At 49.4% G+C, this 21,026-nt stretch overlaps 1 protein-coding gene across 5 annotated transcripts in view; it reads right to left on the bottom strand.

Annotated features, from left to right (window-relative positions):
- Positions 1 to 21,026, bottom strand: part of ZFHX3 (zinc finger homeobox 3) — a 251,101-nt gene that overhangs the window by 222,839 nt on the left and 7,236 nt on the right. The window contains exon 1 of one of the 5 annotated variants that reach the window (XM_061387769.1): positions 17,439 to 17,787. The exons of 3 other annotated variants lie outside the window; for them this stretch is intronic. The gene's annotated coding sequence lies outside the window, so the exon portion shown is untranslated. Of the gene's footprint in view, positions 1 to 17,438; positions 17,788 to 21,026 lie in introns of those variants that run through there. One more of the 5 variants, XM_061387773.1, reaches the window with a different exon arrangement.

The raw sequence follows: 21,026 nt of genomic DNA, 5'->3' as shown, positions 1-21,026 counted from the left end.
GGGGCACCCAGAATTTGCCTAATTGAACATTAACAAGTTGCTACAATCAAGTTCCTCTGTTGTGAGCTAGGAACCTTTTCGGCAACAACAACAGAAGTCTTGTTACAAACCGCTCTCTAAAGCCAGGCCTCAGCCTCGACAGGTGTGAACAAGATTTAAACACCTCCTACAATACAATGCAATCCAAACAAAGGGGAAAGTCAATCCCAACCTCCTGGGGTGAACCTTGTCTAACATCTTCTTCACTCACGCAGCCCAAGGGAGCCAAGTGAACGCGTGGAGAGACTGTCTCCAGGCTGGGCAAGGAGACCTAACCAACCCTGAAGCAGGTCTCTCTGCCACTCCAGACTGGCCACCAGCCTGGTCACCCTCTAGCAGAAGACGAGGCTATGAATGCCTCACATGCAATCCTGGGCCCCCACACGCACGTTCCATCCACCCCTAACTCGGCCAGCTGGTAGACCATTCTGGCGAGCTTCCTACACTCCTGGCCCCTAGCTCAGCGCTCAGCTCTTCCATGAGACAGGTAAGCAGAGGAGGAGATCCCCAGGTCCCAAGGTCTGAGCCATTCTTTCTCCTAAAGGGGGCCTGGGCAAGTCCTAACGCATCCTCCTGCTGAATGTTGGGGAAGAGATGAGACTCTGGGACTGGATTTATCATTAAAATTTTTTTGAGGGCCACTCTGGGTAGAAACATAGGAGGGGTGTGTGTTGGACAAGGAGGAATTATCCCTCCCATTGATTTTCCGCTCTGGAGTATTAGAGAGAACACAGCATTATATCTGGAGATTTCTTCCCAAAGCCAACCACATCAACAGGACTTGAAAGGGCTTATCTGCAACCGCCATCACTGCGAAAAGTGGGCACCCCGGTAGGGAATTCGATGAGCCCCACAGTTCCATGGTGACATCTTGAAGCCCTTGTTATTGTTACTCGGCTTCAAATGAGTGAGCGAGAAGGCAGAGAGGGGAGTGGCAGAGGGGACACAGTGGGCAAGAGTGACAAAGGACAAAGAAGGGAATTCTGTCTCCCCCAGGCCTCTGCTCCAATGAGGACACAAAACGACTCCGGAACAAAACCCGAAAAAAAGCAGCAAGCACATACGCAGGCCTCCAGCCATTCCTATTTTGGGCACCCGTCCTCTGTTCTCCTTTTCCAAACTCTTGGGCATTTTTTTTTAAAGTGATAAACACTAATAATCCAGCTTTTGATCCTAACTCTTCTCCTCTCCCAGTGCAAGAGAAAAGCTGTCGGCACTTTTTTCCCCCAAGTAAGAGAAAGCCGTGAAACATGCCAGGGAGACCTCCGATGGCAGCTACTCTCCACTTTTTCTACCTCCAAACTCCAGGCAAAGTCAAGGGTAAGAGTGACCTGCAGGCTTGTGGATAAAATGTTCGTGACCACCATGATGGAATTTGTTTTCCAGAAATTTTTACTAATGAACCTTGGAGCACAAAAACCAATCCCAGGCAAAGAGTCAAGCTGGCTCATTTTCCTCCGTGCTCCCCGTTCTCCGACCTGGCTAGGCAGGCAAAGGCCCCCAGGCTCATGGAAGGCTAGCAGCCTGCTCACAACAACAACAAATAAAGGTTCAAAGGCTCAAGTCCCCTTTCCAGGTAGCTGGGAAGATGTAATTGGTGAGGCAGGAGATTAGAAATATCGGCAGCCTCTAAGTAAGACTTTAATTTACTGGCAGATCAATAGAGCCGGGGTTATATTGGCAAAGTGTCTACAGCTCTATTGACTCACGCAATGCCTCTTATCAATTTATCAGAAATCTGGAAGTCAGAAGATATTGTTTGAAGGGAAAAGAAGAAAAAAAGAGACAGGCAGCAACAAGACAAGCGCCTGAGCAGTTAGAAAATGGGGTCCCCGATCATGAACTTGGTACCAAGAGTTTTTATATCAACCTGTCTTCTGGAATGGAAGCCGGTATAATGCGACTCAGAGTTCACCTGACCCCCTAACAGCCCCCTCAGCCTTCTCACATGATTCCATTTTCCATGAACCTTGGGTTCTGACGGGCTAGAACCCTACCAAAGCAGATGCCATTTGTTTATTAGTCTCAGCAAGGATATACTCCTTCTTTGGGGTCAATGTTTCCCATCCAAGTTGCAGGCAATTCACATGCACCTCTGTTTTCTTCACATTCTGGTCCTTCTCCAGGTCTGCCTTAGCCAGAATTCTTCATTTTAGCTTCTTTCCCACCAATCCATAGAAAAGATTTTAAGTAAAGGGGACGTCTATCCTAGCATCCCAATCCTCTCCAGGGCTCATGAAGTACCAAACTAACCATGGCACTTGGTCTCAGAAGCATAAAGAAGAGAGACTCAAGTTCCAGCAATCACCAACAAGGATATACAAGTTTTCATGAATAATTAATCTTCACTGGAAAGGGTTTTGAAATATCCAGGTAGTGGAAAGACCAAGGAAGAAGAAAGTAAACATTAACACTTTACCAAACCTAACCATCCACGTCAGTGAAGGCAGGATGCAGGAAGACACAAAGGAAGTTTGTATTTCTATCAGATAACCCTGGATGAGGGGTGGGGTGGGGGGGCAGATATTGGAGAGAGAGGGGACTTGCTGCATTCCAGTTAGGGGACTTGCTGCATTCCAGTTATCAGGAAGCGGAAGGGAAGAGCGACTTGACTTGGAGGACCCACGACCTGCTTTTGACAATCCATTTTGGTTCCTGCCTCATACAACAAATTTCTGCTTAATTGCTGTTTTGCATTTCGTTGAGACATCAAGTAAACAGTACTTAAGTGTTTCCAGACAAAAACAATAACTCACTAATGACTAAGGCCCTGCTAATTAAAATACCCCTGTGATGGCGTGACTGGACTCAGAGCCACCACAGGGAAGAGAACTGCCCCGGCCTTGAACGCATGAACCAGAAAGCAAACGCGTGGGGCAGGGGTGGAGGTGACGGGTGACTGCTCCTTCAGGTCACAACGCCCTCTGGTTGCAAAGAAGGAAGCTCCTTACTGGAAGGAGACGGGGTGGAGGGGAGGGGAGGGGAGAGGGAGGAGTTGGGAGTGGGGGTGTGAGGGTGCTCCCTAACAGAAGGTGCGTTCTAGAACCTTGTGGGTGAAGTAACCTGGCATGACCCTCAGGAGTTCACATGATCCCTTGAAGGGGCGGGAAAAAAAAAAAAAAAGTGTCTGACCTTATTACAGGAGAAAACAAGATGTGTGAAACTGACCTGAGAGACCCTTCCCCAGAGACCACCCTTCTTACCAGCAGGAATGTTCAACTACACTGTGGGGGGAAAAAAAAAGATTCAGAAAGAATGAAGCAAAGGTATATGGGGCCACCTGATCTGTGAGAAAGTATTAACTTGACCAAACAGTCAAGATTCACAGTGCATTTGACAAAGCAACAGGGACGCAGAAAACGTCTCTTCCTCCCCAAATGAGAGATCAAAATAACCAGGCTTCCCCTTAACAGAAGCCGTGCTCTCTGCTCTCATCCACGTTCAGTCCTAGGGATGGAGGCCTCCCAACACCGCTCTTTAAGTCTCAGCATTCGAAACCAAAGGAAAAAAAAGAGAAAGGAGGCACAGAAGCCCTGGGGCTTGCAGAGGACCTTATCTTCCCCCGGGCAGGTTAAAGACCTGCTGGTTAGCAAGAGAGGGGGTGGGGACAGCCATTGAAACCGCAGGGGCCTAATACCCATTTGTATTCACACTCAGAGCCTTTAGGGATGTAAAATCGGAGAGGATGAACTGTTTACATTCACCTAATGCTCGAGTAAACAAATCAGGGCCTGAGCGGAGGGGTTTCCGGGCAGGGCTGTGGCCAGACCCCCTTCTGAGCTGGGTAGCAGGGCAGGGGGAGGGGAGGGAATGCGGCTGCCGCTGGCACATCTGCCATCAGGGGCTGGGCTCCCCTTCCCACCCCTGCTTCTCCCCACCGGCAAACCGGCACCTTCCTTGATCCCACGCAGCCCATCAGGATTGCACCCACAGAGGCCACAGAAGCTTCCAGAAAAGCACAGGGTGTCCTTGGTTCAGGACTGCCAGCAGGCACAGAGGAGGAGCGGGCTGCAGACCTGCCCCCGATGGGGCCCAGCAGAGCATTTTAAGCCACAAGACCAAGACGGGGAGCAGAGCCCCTCACTGGAGAAGGAGCCTTGCCCCACCCCCAACCGGGCCGGCCAGGGCCACCACACCACCCACAGTGGCCTTGGAGGAAGGAGGTCGAAAAAGGAAAGACCTGGCCAAGAGTGCCTGGGGAAAGGGCTTAAACACCCAGCACCAGACAGAGAGAAACTTTCCTCTCCTCCAGGGGTCTGGGGTGGGCGGGTGGGGGTCCCTCAACATCACTGGTATCCAAGAACGACACCTCAGGAGAGACCCCCACCCCCAGAGTCCCCACATCATCGGGCGGTGGCCGAAGGGAACCAGGAGCTGTTTAATGTCCCAGGGCAGGGCCTGACCAAATCCTCTAAACTCCAACAGTTTCAACTTGACTGGGGGGAAGGGTGGGGGTGGGGGGGTCCTGGCACTCCTTTTAAATGCAGATTTGAACTTTTCACCCGGGGTCAGACAGCTGCGCTCCTCCAGCCCCAGCAGAGGCCGGCGCCGCGGCCACTCAACCTCACACTTTCACAGTTTTTTTTTTTTTTCCCCCCTGCCTGCACAGGAGGTCGGCCCATTGAAGGAATTAGATACCCCCCTTCCATAAAACTCCAAACCCACACTCGCCTCTCAGCTTACCAGGGGCACAAATCCCACTGGAGGCCCAGGGATGGGCCAGGGCTGACTGGGCGCCCTGGACACAGTGACGGCGAGGGGAGAGGGTCCTTATCACACGCATCGACTAAGGAATGCTGAGATCAATAGTGAGGAAACCCCGGCGCTCAGCCACTGCTCAGCAAGGAGACGCTTCCTCCCCTCTGTGGGACAGGGTTCCCAGCTGCTCTCCTTTGGCAGAAGCCGGATGACAGCCATCCTTGCTATTCTACTCATCGGGGTTGTACTGTTAGTCAGACTTATCTAACTTCGAGAAGAAGTCCCTTCAGGAGCAAGCAAAAGAAAAATATGACCAACCTTTAAAAAAAAAAAGAGTCTAGGCTGGGACTCCTTGCCTCTATCATATCCCTTCCCTTATCCTCATGTGCAAGGCTGTTTCTGATTTTTCCTTATCACCCTCTGCCTCTCCCTTTCTCTGCCTCCAACCAGAAAGGCCCACTGGCTCTAGATGGTGAAAGAGGACCCTCCACTGTGTGGCCTTAAGATAACATGAGAGGGACTTCCCTGGCAGTCCAGTGGTTAGGACTCTGTGTTTCCAATAATGCAGGGGGTGTGGGTTTGATCCCTGGTTGGGAAATTAAAACCAACATGCTGCAGTATGGCCAAAAGGAAGAAAAGAAAAAGGTAATGTGAGAAATCCAAAATCTGAATAAAACCAGGGGAAGAGGAGGGGGTCTCTTGTTGGGATTGGGGACCAGGTCAATAGCAGTACGTGGGCAGCAGAGGAGCCCCCCAAAAACAGGCCCCTCTAAGCCACACGCCACGTGGGCCCAGGCCAACTAACCCAGGAAGCCTGTGTGATTGGTGTCCGAGAGGAGAACGCAATGACTACCCACAAGTCCAAGGTCCCCTGTCCTGCCACTGACTAGTAAGCCGCCATGGACAGAGTGAACTGGATGGCTTCCAGAAGCTCCCTGCAGCCCTGCCATGCTGAGGGCGCAAACAAAGAGGGGGTGACGCAGGAGACAAGGCTGCTGCAGTAAATGCACCAGCGCTCACACAGCTACAAGCCGTCCTGCCCTCTCTCTGGGGCTAGGACCACCTTGCTGCCACTGCTGCCGTTCTTTGTTGGGAATGGCCTTCAGAGCCAGGTGGGTACCTCCACCGGCCACCTGCAAACCGAGAAACGGTTTAAGAAAGGTTTGCATGGCAGCATTGTACATTTTGCCTCCTAACAATCCCATGAGGATGCCAGCAGACTTGGGTGACTTTTACAGAGGAAAGCATGTGCAGATGCAGCCTGCACCCCCTGAACCCCAGGAAACGGAGGCAGCCCCCCAGTAAACGGAGGCAGCAGTCACAAGAGACAGGCGGTGACTCAGTTCCACCAATGTAATGTCTCAGAAGAGCCCAGGGCTCCATCCTGCAATGCCAGCTCTGCCCTGTCTGATAGTCAGCCACTAGGCCCTCAGGGCTACTGAGCCGATGAAAGGGGGCTGGTCCAAAATGAGAGAAGGCTGCAAATATAAAATACACGTGGGATTTTCTTTTTTTTTTTTTTTTTGAGGATGCAAAATGTCTCACTCATAGTTTTCCTTATATTGATAACATGTTAAAATGATAACATTTCAGATATACTGGGCTACACAAAATATAATTAAAATTCATTTCACCAGTTTTTTTTTAACGTGGATACTAGAAACTTTTAAATTATGTACGTAACTCCTGTACTGTATTTCTATTGGACAGCACTGTTCTAAAACTTCAGTCTGGCTTTCAACTTCAGACTCAGCCAGCAGTTCGATGTTTAGGACTAAGAATTTTCTCGTCTATTCTGAACATCCCCCCTAAAGCTACAACGTTCCGACTCCCAAGTGATACTTCTAATTGTGCTGAAAAATCTTAGTATCCAAATCAAATCGTTTATACTGGCAATTTGGCAATGGATTAAGGGGTGGCAGGGTAGGGGAGGAGGAGGAAGAAAGTCAGCTGTGCATTAGAAGCTGAACAAGGCCAGTGGAGTGACATGCCCTCTTTCAAAATGTTATCAATTACGTCTGAGGCCGATCTTTTTGCTTTGAAAAAAAAAAAAATAATAAAAAGTTGTTTATTGTGGTTTGGTTCAAGGATTGCCCATTACAAGGCTGGCTGGCCTCCTCCTCCGGCTGAATTTCTCACTATGGAGAGCAGACTTCTCCCTTTTAACTGCTCTTCCTATAAAATATGCCCAGCAGGATGCTGGTCCCCACCCCCACACATACACACACACTGTAAAGTATGTGAGGAAGGGAAGGCGGAGCAAGGGGCAGAGAACACACAGACACGGCCCCTTTCCTCTCAGACAGTACCCGTCCTACCAGGAGGGATCCCGGGCCAGTCTCATTTCTCCATGTAAATGAACTTTTTGGCCACCTCCTCAGAGAAGAAAAGCTGCACAGATGCGGAAGGCCCATCCTGGGGCACACAATTACAGCCATTTGCATTCCTCCAGAGGCAGGATTAGCACAGGAATGTGCTTTGCAGCTTTGTGGGGGGAAAAGGAGTTTAGGAAGAAAGAAATGGGGGGGGGGCCTATTTCTCCCCAGTCTGTCCATCCAAAGCTGGATGATACACTTCCAGTTCTCTGAGAGTCAGAAAGTGGAAATAACTCCTACTCAGGCTTACTAAAGAGGGGGGAGGGTGAAAAGGCCCAAGAGGAGGAGTGAGGGGGGGCACTGCGTGTATGAGAACTGCCCCTCCTGGTGCTTTGATCCCCTCGGTCGCTAGGAGAAACCAACTTTTCTCCTAGGGTTAATCAAAACCAAATTACTCAGGAATGTGGCAGGACAGGTCTGAGCTTCCAGGTCCCTTTGTCTTTGAGGATTTAAAATGAAAAAATAAAAACAATTTTAAAGCAGATGGCAGTGGCTTACAAGATAGGTAACGTGAAAATGTTCTGAAGGAACATTTGACCATATCCCCGCACTCTAAAAAAAGGAAGCTATCTACAAACCTACTCCAATCTATCAATCAAGAGGTTATTTTTACAGATAGGTTCCAAACTCAGAAGAACTTTCTGTTTTCTTATCACCCCTCAAGAAAGAACCCCTCCACAAACCTGTATCTAGTCAAAGTGCAAATAAGAAATAAGCAAGACTTTACTGCCAGTGGGACTGCAAACCTGATTATAAAATGTATCATGGGAAGTACAGTCCCTCGAACTTAAGAACACACATTTTTCCTGAACAAAGTCTGGGAGTAGTCTGCAAGGCCCTTCCTCGGAATTCTGGGGTAGGAAGGAGACAGCATCCAGTCGTGGGGACCTGGTAAACTTGGGGATCTCCTTAAGGTCTAAGAAAGGGGGTGTTGAGGGAATGGCTCGGTTCAGGGATGAAAGGACCTGGTAGGGTATCAGAAGATACTGCTGGCGCATCTGTGCTCCAGAAATGGCTGGGAACTCGCTGCCCAAAGCTGCCTTGTTTACTAGCAAAGTGTGCCGCCAGGGGTGCTGGCCTGGCCCGGCCCAGCCCAGCCACACCGGTTCAAGAACTCCAGAGGCAACAGGAAAAGACTGACTGACCTCAGACATGAAAGAAACCTGGGGCTCAGGGCTATATTAAGGACTCCACACCTTCTGCCCGGTCACATCTTTGGCAGGCTTGTGTCACTGAGCAAGGTGTGGGCCCGCACTCCCGGGCTCCTGGAAACTTCACAGCATTACAATTAGGGAGCGCGCCCAGGAGCAGGAAGACCAGTGGCTCTGCATCATAAAATGACACTAGGCTTCACTGCAGAACCTGACCAGCCGCCCCCCATGCCCTCCCCCTCCAAAAACTAACATAAACAAAGAGAGCACCACCAGTTAAGCTACAGAGCCTGGACTCAAAAGATAAAATGAGGCCAACATCCAGGCCTGACTACCAACTTGCCATAAATTGTAACTGGCCCTCGGCCTATGGTTATCTGGGAGGTTGCACTAAAGTAACTTTTAAAATACTCTTCACCTTATCTTCAGGCCCACTCAAACACACACATACATCACCCGTCTTAGATCTCTGCCATTAGTGCTCCATTTAGACTTTCCAAAACAAGGTCATCCCAGTAGGCCCGTCCCCTGTTTCCGGTCACAGCTGCGGACTTTCACCCCCTTCTCCAACAAAAGGGACCTTGTACACAAAATTAACCCGAACCATTAGTCTGTGCGGTGTGAGAGAGTACACTGAGCCCTTGGAATTATTTACCCTCCTCCCAGGCTGGCCCAGGGTGCTCCCCCACAGAGGCCGGGGGAGCTTCCCTAGAGATTAGAGGCCCCGCTCCCTGGGCCACAGCTCCACACAGCTGCATCTATGCAGCCAAGGCCCCACTTTGCAGAGAATAAACACAAAGCCCTTTTTTTTTTCTTTTTCTTTTTTTTTAAGAAAAGAAGAAAAAAAACTTGCTCCCGTGGTGTGATTCCACAGCTGGAAAGGGCCACAGTCATTCTGGATATTGTTGAGCTGTCCAACACGGTGGCCACCACAAAACCATCCCAGATGGGGCTGAGCTGTCCAATATGGTGGCCACCGCTCATCTGCCACTGCCGAGCACTGGCCACAAGGCAAGTCCCAACTGCTGCGGTGAGAAAGTCATGCCGATACTGTGTGGAAAAAGACATTTAAACTTCACTCCACCTGTTTCTTTTGTACTTTTCTATTAACGTGACTCCTAGCAAGTCTACAATTACAGATGGGGCCTGAGTTCTATTTCTACAGGACAGCCCTCCTGAGGACGAAAATGTCACAGTCTCAAACACCAGCCCATGGCCGTGCCCTTAAAGGAAAGAGTCTTAATGTTTCAATGCTAAAGTGACCATGAAATTAAGCAAATGGCAACAACTGATATCAGCTAGGTCAAATCACAAACTTAAGAGAACGCTCAACAAATATGTATAACTCAGAGGCGGCAGGAATCTACCATCTTTTTATCCAAGAGAAAACAAACACAGTCTCTAGCCCAGTGGTTCTCCATGCCTGCCAAGGAGACATTGGGTGATTCCTGGAGACATTTTTGATGGGGAGTCGGGGTTGGGGAGCAGGGACTCCTGGTATCTGACCTGGAGAAATGAGGGACACCCCTGACAACAAAAATTATCCAGCCTCCAATGTCAACCATGCCCCCATACACAATCGGACAAGGTTGATCTGAGGTCCGCACAGTCACACTTTTAATACTCAGATTTCCAGGGGTAGGGGGCTGGAGGCGGCATCTCTCTGCAGAATGGCTTCTCTGCAGGGCTCGGAAGTGGCCCAGGTTTTAGTGGTACCCACAACGTGGGAATACGAAAGTCATAATGATGTTAAAACAATATGCACTTTCTCACCAGACTGAGAACTGAGTTTCAATGGCTGAAAGGTCTGGACAGCTGTTTTTCAGGTTATTTGATAGAAAATGGGGTTTAAAAGCTCAGTGCAGTAAAGTAACTATACTCCAATTAAAAAAAAAAAAAAAAAGCTCAGTGCAACATGAGCCAGACCCCCCCACTCTGCACCCGGAGTGACACCTCCCATGGAGGCTCTGAATGAGGCGAGCCCCTGACGTGCTCAGCTCTCCAGCCCTGACCACACAGGTTCCTGGGCCGGGCCACAGAGCCGTGGAGGAGCTGAGACCGACCCTGCAGGGACAGGAAGAGGACAGGGCTGCGCGGAGAAGGCCAAGACAGGAAGAACCCAGGGATGAATGTGAACAGCCCCTTTTCGTGGAGCCAGGCTGGGAGGCTTGGCAGGAAGGGGGGTGTGGGGGGGAGGGCACATGATAATTAACTCAGCAAGTTGATAGTATTTGCATATAAATGCCTCCACAAATCACTACAAACAAGCCAGGACAAGTCAGGCCTATTAGCATATACAAGCCAGCCCGGGAAGGCCTCTCTAGGTGGGTCATTGAGTGGGCTGCTCACTTCGAAGGCCGCCTGTCAGCTTGGGGTGGGGGGCACGTGAGGGGAGGACGGGGACACTGCGTCTATTTCAGACCCTTTCACTCTTGAACGCAGTTGCAGGATGTCAAAAGGAGTTGGCTTTATTCCCAGCCCCTAAGGGCAGAGCAGAAGAAATGCTGGACCTTTGCGTTTCCTTCTTCCAGGGTGTTGGGAAGCAGAAGGGAGCCAGGGCCATCAGTGGGCACAAAAGAAACACAAAGGGAAGGATATGCAGATGGGAACGAACATTCATGGAGAGGCTACTGAAAATGCACCGGGAAGACTTGTTTTCTACTTCGTTTCATTCCCACTTGAGGAGTGAGATGTGCATTATGCCCGTTTCACAAAGGAAGGAAGCAGTAAGGCTCAGAGAGTTTGCATGGTGGGTGCACAGTCAAGCTGCCAGGCTGGAACAGAGCCGTGCCTCCACGCCTGCGGCCCCGCGGAGGGGTCCGGGCTAGAGCAGAGTGGAGAACAGAAGCTGGCTTCCCAAAGAGCAGGCTCATTTGATCCATCTCTGCTTCTCCCAGGACAATGGAGTGTGGACACCAGCATGCCCATTTCAAGGGCTGACTCATAAGCGGCACTCTGATCCTGACCTGGCCCCTACCTGTCATACTCGTAATTATCTCACTCCTTCCACCAACAAGCAAGACCGCACCTCCCTCCAGTTAGACACTTAGATTTCCTTTAGCAGCCAGCATCTTCAATGTCTGGACAAATGTTAGATTCGCCAGTGAGAAATAAACCAAACGTCCTTTCCCAAAAAGTGTAAAAGTTCTCTGCTTTCTCCCAAAGACATTTCAACCTTTGGTTTCGTATCTGTTGCAAGAAAAATCAGCTTCGACCTCCTCTCTGAAAAGGCAAGGGGGAGGGAAAGCCTTATTAATTTCAAGGCTGCACTCTTCACCTGCGACTACCTTTTAAAAGTAAGGCAGGTGGGTCTGGGTAACATGTACTCGTGGGGTCAGGTACACAGACGACAGCCCTCCCTGGACAAGCATTTCGTATCTGGTGTGAAAGTGATGCCATCCGGGAACCTGGCAGAGCAGGGGCGGCAACTGAAACCAGTTGCTTTCGCAGCGACATCAACCTTCTAACACACAGGATCCACGGGCCTCCTCTTTATGTCCGCAAGTTGACACTTTAGCAACCGGGCAGATGTTTCACAGGGAGACGTGGCGATGTTACAGGGAAAGCAAAAAACATTCCCCCTACCAGCCAAATGCACATTAAGAACCAAGGCCCTGAGCCAAAGAGCCTTTTAGGAAGAGGGCCTGAAATGGTGGCAGAGGCTTGCATTGTTTCTTGAGCAGTTAAGAAAAACTGTTTAAAAAAAGAAAAAATGACAGGAAAAGTTGCTGAGAAGGAGGGAAAAAAAGGGCATACATGTGTTCCTTAGCATATTTTCATCAGGAAAAGTTGTCCAAAACAGGCTGCTGAGAAACCGTTTTGCGTGGAAAGCAAGTAAGTTGAGGACTACACATCTGCACTTTTTATAGGCTTACAGGAGTTTAAACTCTTTTGTAAAGAGCTTTTTATGTACTGAATCAAGGCTCCCATATTTGAACAGGGATCTATATGACTGGGGTTGGGTGGGGGTGGGGGGATAGGCTGAGACCCGAAATCAAGGATCAAATTAAGCAACCCCAGTCTTTTCTTCACTCAGCTCATCTGACTCTGGCCTTTCCACTAAGGAGATTCAAAGAAGACAGAGAGCCTCCTGGAATTGTAACACAGAAATTCAGAGCCTACAGCAGAGGTGTGCATGGGCGACAGTTCTCATTCAAAATCCAGCTCAACCAATAGGCTCAGACGTTTTCTCCAGTCACATTCCTGGATAAAGTCGGCACAACTAAGAACACAGCAAAGCTGCTTTTTTTTTTTTTTTGCCCACTCCCAAAGACCCACAAGTAATTGGTTCAGCCCTTCTCTTTAGCTAACACCCCTCCCAACACACACACACACACACACACACACACACAGAGTAGGAGGTCTGAGTAGTCACCAACTCCTGCCTCCAGAAGCACAGAAGTGGGGGGCGGGCGGGGGGTGGGGGTGGGCAAGTTTCACTCCCAGATCAAAGGTTTGTGGCCGAAATCACTTTCAGGACAGCGCGTGAAATCGGCAGCAGATGAAAATTCCACCGTCTTTTCACAGCATCCAATGGAGCCAGCTTCCCCAGTTCAGAGTCTGCCTACAGATGACAGAAGATACTCCATAAACTCCTAACTGTTGCCCCAAAAGACCCACTTAAAATTAAAGACAAGATAATCATTGAAGAAAGCCTTTAAAGCCATTATGTGATTAGCAGAATGGGAGGAGAGAGGGATCTCGGGGTTTCTCCATCTTCCCAAGGCACAGCCTACAAGGGGAGCTGACAGCTTCTGTTCCAAACCTGCAGCAGCCAGAAGGGGCAACAGGCAGGAGGGGAGTATATGGTTTGCACACCCCATTCCTCCCTTCCTTGGAAGCCTTAGACAAACTTCAGGGAGGGAAGAGGATGGCGAAGTCTTCGAGGCGACACATGTGTTAACACCCAAACTCAAAGAGAGAGGAACTGAACCTTCTAAGACCCCACCCCCAGGACACAGGAGGCTAGCTAAGGCCCCTCTGGAGGGGCACACATCAAAACCTGTGTGCATTAATTCCGGTGTTGACAAGACTGCGTGGCGACCCTCCTGTGCGAAGGGAGAAGGGCTCACCCAAAGGCAGATTAAGCCCCAGTGTTTTGTTAAGAGGCCCCTGTCTGGGGTTAAAACCAACAACACAGCAGTCTTCTGAAATGAAGTCAAATTTGCCATCTAGCAAACTCTGTTTCTTTCCCTTTTTTTATTCAGACCCTTATTCTTACAAAAGCAAGAAACTCCAGGAATTAAGGGTGAAAGAAGGGCAGCAACATCAAAGGAAACAAAAAATCACCTTTTAAAAGTGATAAATAAGCCAAGCCACCTTCCTTGGGCAAAGACTTCTCTGGAAACACACCCATCACTGCTATGACCACTCACGGCCTTGTCCTCACCATCTTGTCCCCTGGCCCCAAAGAATGAAAACCAGAAAAAAAGCATTCACACTGTCTCACTGCCTCTGAAGCTTTAGCACAATACTGCTGTCAATTCCCCAGTTCCTATCCATATAAGAGTCATTTACTTTATTAGCTAAAGAAAAAAAAAAAAAAAGCCCTCTAACATCTGACTGTCAGTTCACACATGTTCAAAGAGAACAATCTGGCAGCCAACTTTAAATCATATAGAAGAGAAATCTGACAGTTGTTGATTTTGCAGTTTTCCTCCTTAATCTGGACTTTGAGAGTGGCCTGCCAATGAGCCAAGATTTTTGCCTGGGTCTCTCCCTTGGGGCAGTCTGACTCAATCTCAGCTTCTGTGTGTGTGTTCCTCAATGCGAGCAGTCTGAGGACTCGGCACACTGCTTTGGACAGAAAAGGCACCTTTTAATATTTGAATGAGACTAGCTCCTGCAGAGGGATTCTCTTGCCTGGATTCTATTAAAACTAAGTCCCCATTTCCCTGACTACAGTTTCTAACCCAAGCAGAGGATGGTGGTTCTGAGCTGTGCTGTGATTTCTAAAACAACCACCTTTAACAACCAAAATCTCATACCAGAACCCTTCAATACCCCTATGAAGCCCACTGTAATGGAAGCTGCCTTCTTGCTGTGTTTTTAAGGTAACGCCCCATCCTGGTTAATTATACCAGCCTTGGGAACCAGAGAAGACCAGCAGGCTCAAGCACTACAGAAATAGGCCAAGCTAAGAGCAAGCAATGATTTTAATAACAAACGCAAGTATAAACCACAGCACATACTGTACTTCTTGAGGTTACTAATGTTCAGCGTCAGGTACATTATCTCTGGAATACCGGCAAGTGTGAGATGGAGCTTGCAAGTTTCTTCAGGCCAGAGTCACCACTGCCTCCCCTATAAGACCAGGAGGCAAACCCTTCCAGTTAAGAGGCAAGGTGAGCTCCTCTAAAAAGTGGGTGTCAAGACAATTGACTTTTCCCTTAGAACAATTCCCTACCCTTTTATAAAATGTTGCTTAGTCACCTGAATATTTACTTTTTAACATGAGACGGTTGCAACCCTGTAAAAAAAATTATTTCTTGGGTGAAGATCTGCTTTGGGCCCTGGGGTATTTCTAGGCTCTCACACTAACACTTCAGAAGCAAGGGGTAAAAAAAAAGCCCCAAGGTCCAAAAGGAACACTAACCCACCGTGACAGTAAGGACACACGCCCTGGACCCCACTAGGGCTAGAACTGAAGGAGCCAAGCTAAACCATATGCAGTCCCAGATAAGACTTAACTAGCAGTCTGCAGTCACAGATTTATTCTAAGGAACTAACACCCTCTGGGTCACCCAAGGTGAGCCAGGCTTGTCCAGGGAGCGTCTTGAGCCAGGGAGTGTCTTACTAATCATCATTTAAAGTTATAATGATGAAAACTGAAATCTCGCTTAGTTTAGCTCCTGGCCACTGGGCAGCCCAATTGGCACTGAACTGATATGGCAGTTAAATGCAACCCTAGAGCAGCAAGAAGGCAGGCGCAGCAGTGTCCTGTTGGGAAGAGTCAAACAGAGGCCTGCTGAGAATTCTGTTTTATTTGGGTCCCTTCCATCCTCCCTGAGTATTCGTTTGTGCAAATAAAAGACAGAAGGGAAGAAACCAAAATTAAAGTTTCAGGTGGCTGGGGAAGCAGCTCAGATTTTTTTTTTTTTTTCTATTTTGGAAGAGTTAGCAAGTGTTTCTCAATAGTTTCCTGTCAATCAAAACTGTTCTCAGGAGAACTGGAAAATAGCAGCTCTATCCCATAGAAAATGCAGCCATTTCAAAAGAGAGTTGGGAAAAGGAGGTGACCCATGTCATCAAGACAGGAGGTCTCTAAGTCACTTAATTCCTTGTGATTCCAAAAGGACTGTTTTTAAAGTGTAAAAGTGCTTGCTTCTGCCTCTGCCTCATGTTGTTAAATAACACTTGTGTAATTAAATAAAAGAGCAAAATGTGACCCTAGCCCATTCTGAGAGGCACTTACATGCTCTCTGAAAACATGCTGTAACCTAAATGCAGACAACCTCCTTAGTCCTGTAATTTAAGGAAGAGAGAGAGGGAAAGTTTCTCTTGGCCTTCACAGCCACGTGCCTCTGAGAGGGGGCCTTCGGGGTCTCGGCAAAGGAGAGTGCACACAAATACAGGTGTGCAAATATCCAGGTATGGCCCTCTCTCTAATGACCCTGTTTTTGAAACACTTAGATTATTTAGAACCCTGTCTCCTAACTTCCCTTACATTCCACCATCTCTGTTCCCTAATTGCTTTTCAGGTTGGGTAACAAGAAGGATTCAGAACCTCAGGCTGCCAGTGACTGTTCTGAGAGCAAGGAACAGGCTCGTCTCGGCCTTTCTTGATCAGGTTGCCCTGCAAGGTGTATGTTTTCCTCTCAGATGCAGCCTCTGTCCTCTCACTCACGGTTCCCTCTCCAGCCCGGTCTACTGGAGCTCGTGATTTTTAGGGTTTCCCCTTGAAACCTATCCAGAAACCACAGGCATTAAAAGAACATGAGGGTTTGACACCTCCTGAATTTAGGAATGAGGGGACTCCAGAGGCCAACTCTGAGAACTCACACCTGCTGTTTGATGGCAGAGAAATGAAGTTCCCCGGCTAGCACGAGCTCGAAATTATACTCTTATTTAGTGACCTTTCCCCAAGGATCGCAAAGCATGGGATGAAGTAAGATGACGCGTAACTTTCTCACTATCTACCTTCAAGGCTCAAGGTTGTTTTCCTTGGTTTGCCTTCATGCATTCCACCATGGCAGGCCCTGGCCTGAGGGAGAGGCCTTCTCTCCGTGCCCAAGTGGGGCCATGTGCTCTCTCTGAGATTATCTGTCAGTGGCTTTCCGAGTCCTCAAGGCCAGTTAAATGACACAAACAGAAGGCGGGAGAGAAGACCCTCTTGGATTCTTCTGCTAGCTCTTTTCATTTAAACCAGTTTATATACCATGCACCACTGTGCCAGGCAAAGCACTCTTAAGACTACACCAGGCAAAGAACTGTAATCTTTGCCCTCCAGGCATGTTCTCATCATTATAACACAGGTATGTCCAAAGCAGAAAGCACCATTTTCCAGAAAGTTCTTTCCCTTCCAGCTCACCATAATTACTTTTTTTTTTTTCCTTTTACTGACCTAACTTGGGCCTTCCTCCTCTTTTTCAACAGGACAAACATCTAAGTTTTCTCTCTCTCTTTCTCTCTCTCTCTCAACCACCCCCTCCCTACAGAAATGAAGGCTGCTCTGGTTTTTCCAGAGGGCCAACCAACTGAAAGTAGAGGGTGAGCTAGTCAGTCTCCAAAGGTGCCTCCCGCTCCAAAGCTCTGATTCTCCCTTTAATTACTCTCCAATAAGCGCACTGGTCACACTGTTTCCAACTGGCCAGTGACTTCTCCTGCAATGAAGAGCGTGTATTTTTCGGCGGCGGAACTCAAACTTCTAAATGACGCCAGCACCGCAAATATTCAGAAGGCAGGAACTAATCCAAAAGCAAAATTAGGAAGGCAAGAGGGAGGAGAGGAAAAGATGAACGGGAGGAAGGAGGGAGGGCTTTACTCTATGCCCAGCAGAATTCAGAGGCTCTCACCCCAGGTAGGCTCCAAGTAGAGTCTAGCAGTTCAGGTGTATCCAGCCTGCCCCTCCCCCACATGCCCCAAGAGAATGGGAAGTTCAGCCAAGACTCGCAGCACCTGCCCGCAGCTCCAGGCCGGCTGCGCGGACCGGCCGGGGGCGGGAGGCTGCACTCACCTGGCACACAAAGGCTCCGCACACCTCCGGAGGGAGGAGGCACTCGCAGGTCCGGGGGCCTCGGCGGGCGCGACAATGGGAAATTCCAGCGGCACCGAAGCCCCGAACTTACCCACCACTCCAGGCGGCCTTCTCCCCACCTCCCGCTGCCCCCGGGGCTCCAAGGTGGCTCTGGCTAGGTGCGGGGGGGCCTGGGGCAGGGGAGGGGGGCTCATGGTGGCGGCCGGGGCCGGTGGTCGCTCCTCCCCGGGAGGGAGGGTCCCCGGGCGCGCGGCGGGGATTCACCCACGGGGCGCGGCGCTCGCGTCCCCGTCCCCGGCCTGCCCGCTGCCGGCTCGCCCGCCCTCCCGCCCGGAATCGCTTTATGTAAATGAAGCTCAACTCGCAGTTTGCAGCGCGCACCGCCCGGGGAAGGGGGGCGGGCGGGGCGGGGGGCCTTCGGGGATCCACATTACACAGCAACAAAGCGGAAGGTTAATTTGAAACTCACAGCCCCGCCGCCGCTCGGCTCCCCGGGCAAAGCCTGACATCTACAGTCGTGCCGGGCACAGGCCGGGTGCTCCGCGGCGGCCGCGCCCGCGGGGACACGGGGACACACACGGGCGCGCGAGGCCCCAGCGCTCGGCTGCGCTCCGGGGACGAGCCTCCGGGCAGGCCGGGCCTCGCGCCCGGAGACAGAGCTCCAGGCGGCTCGGCCTGCACCGCGCGAAGAACCAGCCCGGCGGGAACAAAGCCTGGTCCTCCCCAGGCGCTGACCCCTCACTCATCAAAAGTCAGGGGCCGGCCTAGAGTCGGGCGAGAAGAAAGGGACGCGCCCTCGGCCAAAACAAGAAGCCTGGGGCCTCCGAACCGGAGCCCTGGGTCTCCCGGCCCCAGCCACGTCACAGCCAGGCCACTCCAGCGTACGGACATTAGCCAATGTGGACAGGAATTTATTTGAAACACACACCCAACCTATTAACTGCTTTACAGAGCACTTCTGTTTTTCAGCTGCAGAAACTTATTAAAAAAAAAAAAAAAACCTGCTCTCCATTGAGAGTTTAAGGATAGAGTTTTTCACGGGAGAGAAAGAAAGAAAAAGGAGACAGAGAGAAAAAGTCCAGTCTGCAATTAACCTTAGTGTCTTTAACAACATGCCTTAAAAAGCCACAGGTCATGTCCCTTCCTAGGGAGATTCTACCACCTGGGGCAGATTTAATGTGGCCACTCCAGTTGGTCAAAGCAGTCGCTGGACACTTTTCTATCTCCCCAGGTTCGTCTTCTCCATTCAGATAGGCAAAAGGCAGCACCACAGAAATCTCACCGGAAGTCCCCTGTCCTCCCTGCTGGAGTCCCAGGCTCAGTCTGAATTCACTCCGGATTCTCAGCACAGAAAGGCACCTGCTTTCGCCTTTTCTGAAAGCCACCCACCCCGGCTGGCCCCACAGCCCTGAGAGTCCTTTCTGACTGCACAATAATGAACCGTGCAAGTGTTAGAAATATAATAAGCTCACAAGGCGGAGGAGCTGTATGTATGGAATCGTATTAGCGTTAAGCACACACTGATGCAGGGGGGAAAGGGGCAATGAAAACTAGAAGTCATTTCTGCACAATATAATTTGGGCTCAAATTAATATAACTACCTTAACCTGTTGGGGAAGGACAGCCCCTCTCTACATTTTAGTTCAAAAAAAGAGCCTCAAAAAAAAAAAAAAAATTTTTTTTTTCCCCAGCTAAAGTCCAGGGAGAAAAGACTGCCTCTAGGGAATCATGTCCGATTAGGGACAAAGGACAGCACAAGCCAAATTCTGTCACACATGAGAGAGTGAGGGGGGCAGGGGGACTGGAGATGGAAAAGGGACAAGCAGAGGGTGATTTTCTAAACCAAAGTATGGCCACTGCAGAGCTGTTTCCAGACTGCCTGACTTCAGGTCCAAGAACAGGTGGTATTTTCAAAACACTATTATTTATTTTAGCCACATAAGTTGAGAACACCTTAAAGAAAACCAATTAATAATTTAATTGAAAAAGGGACTATGAATAATACATGAAGATGATGATGCTAGCAATAATGCAAGTAACGTGGCACAGACAATTCAGAGATATCTTTGGAAATGTCTTCAGGCGAGTGCAGACTTCAGGCCTCCATGTCTTACCTGGAAGCAACCCACAGCCCAGCAGATAAACACAATACAAAAATGTTTCTACTCCCAGAAAATCTAATTCTGCTGCTTTGTCTTAACTTTTATTAACAGGCAAAGACCTCCTAATCCGGTGACATCATAAACCAAGTGGGCCAACAGATAGGTATCTTCAACAAAAATAAAAGCTGGAAAGCCCAAAGATCCAGCCATCTAGACACCTGGAAGGATTGTGGAGGTCTGGGCAGTCTGAAACTGCCATTCCAAGCGGCAGACACTTGCATCTGCCTCCCAGACACCTCAGAGGCCTGACAGGTAGAACCAGTAAGGACCCTGAGTTCCTTCCCTTTAATTCGACACCAAGCTGCAGACAAGGTAAAGGCCTGGTCAGGCCTGCCTTTGCTACAGGCACAGATTTAACAGGTAACCCACAGGCAGGTGATCTATGGCCTCTGCATCATCAGAAATATAAAGGATTACACACAAGTTGGCATGTTACCGCAACCAAAACTTATTGTCATCGCTAACCAAAACAATACCTCTTCAGTGAGTTTTGCAAGTTTCGCACTTCCATATGGAATCAACAGTTTTTCTGACATACGTGTTGCAAATTCTGTCCCCCGGCTCTGAAAGGCCCCAGCTCTTCCCAGGGCAGCTGTCTGACGTGACACCCACAGCCTACTCAGCAGTGACAGGCGGGCACTCTCCTCGCTCCATCCTGGACACTGTTGACAAATAAACCCACTCTCAGAAAAGACAATTCTTCTCTTCCAGTTCTCCATAACTAGTCTTGTCTCATCTGGAAAGCGTAACTGGCAACAGCCAAAAGGATAAACATTTAAAAATAAATCAGGGAATGCTAACCCCTTTCCTACTCCTCCCCTTAGCCACTTTCCAAATCAGAGGCCAGTCCCCTGGCGCTTACTGAGCTGGCTGGTAAATTACAAAGACCCCATCCAGCCAAACTGGTTGTTTCTCTCTCTCTCCCCTACACACACACACACACACACACACACTCACACACACACACACTCACTCACTCACACTCTCTCTCTCTCTCCAGTGCTGCTCCTTTTACTTCAGCAAAGGTAAATATGATCTCTGAGCTAAGAGACAGCGAATGTCAGCATTCTAACTTGTAGCTAAACCTGGGCTCTTGTCTTCACAGCACAACTGGGTCGAGGCAGATTTGGGTATTCTTCCAGAGCCTTCTATTTTTATTAAATTATACATACACATTGATTTTTAAAACTAGTGCTTAAATAACCTTGAGGCTTTAACAAAGAAAAAGCCAGAAGAGGGCACAAAACAAAAACAAAAGTCCCTCAAATAAGCAAGGAAACATTTGGAGCTGAACTGCACTGCATGCCCTGAATTCACCCCATTCTTTCTAGGCAGTTATATTTAGGGGCCTGGTACCCGCTGGGTGGCCAGGCCCTCCTGGGTATGGTACAGAATGCACGCTTTC

Source organism: Bos javanicus, chromosome 18 (assembly GCF_032452875.1).
Source record: "Bos javanicus breed banteng chromosome 18, ARS-OSU_banteng_1.0, whole genome shotgun sequence".
NCBI lineage: Eukaryota > Metazoa > Chordata > Mammalia > Artiodactyla > Bovidae > Bos > Bos javanicus.
Note: the sequence above shows the minus strand (reverse complement) of the source record. Positions and strands in the feature narration are given on the sequence as shown.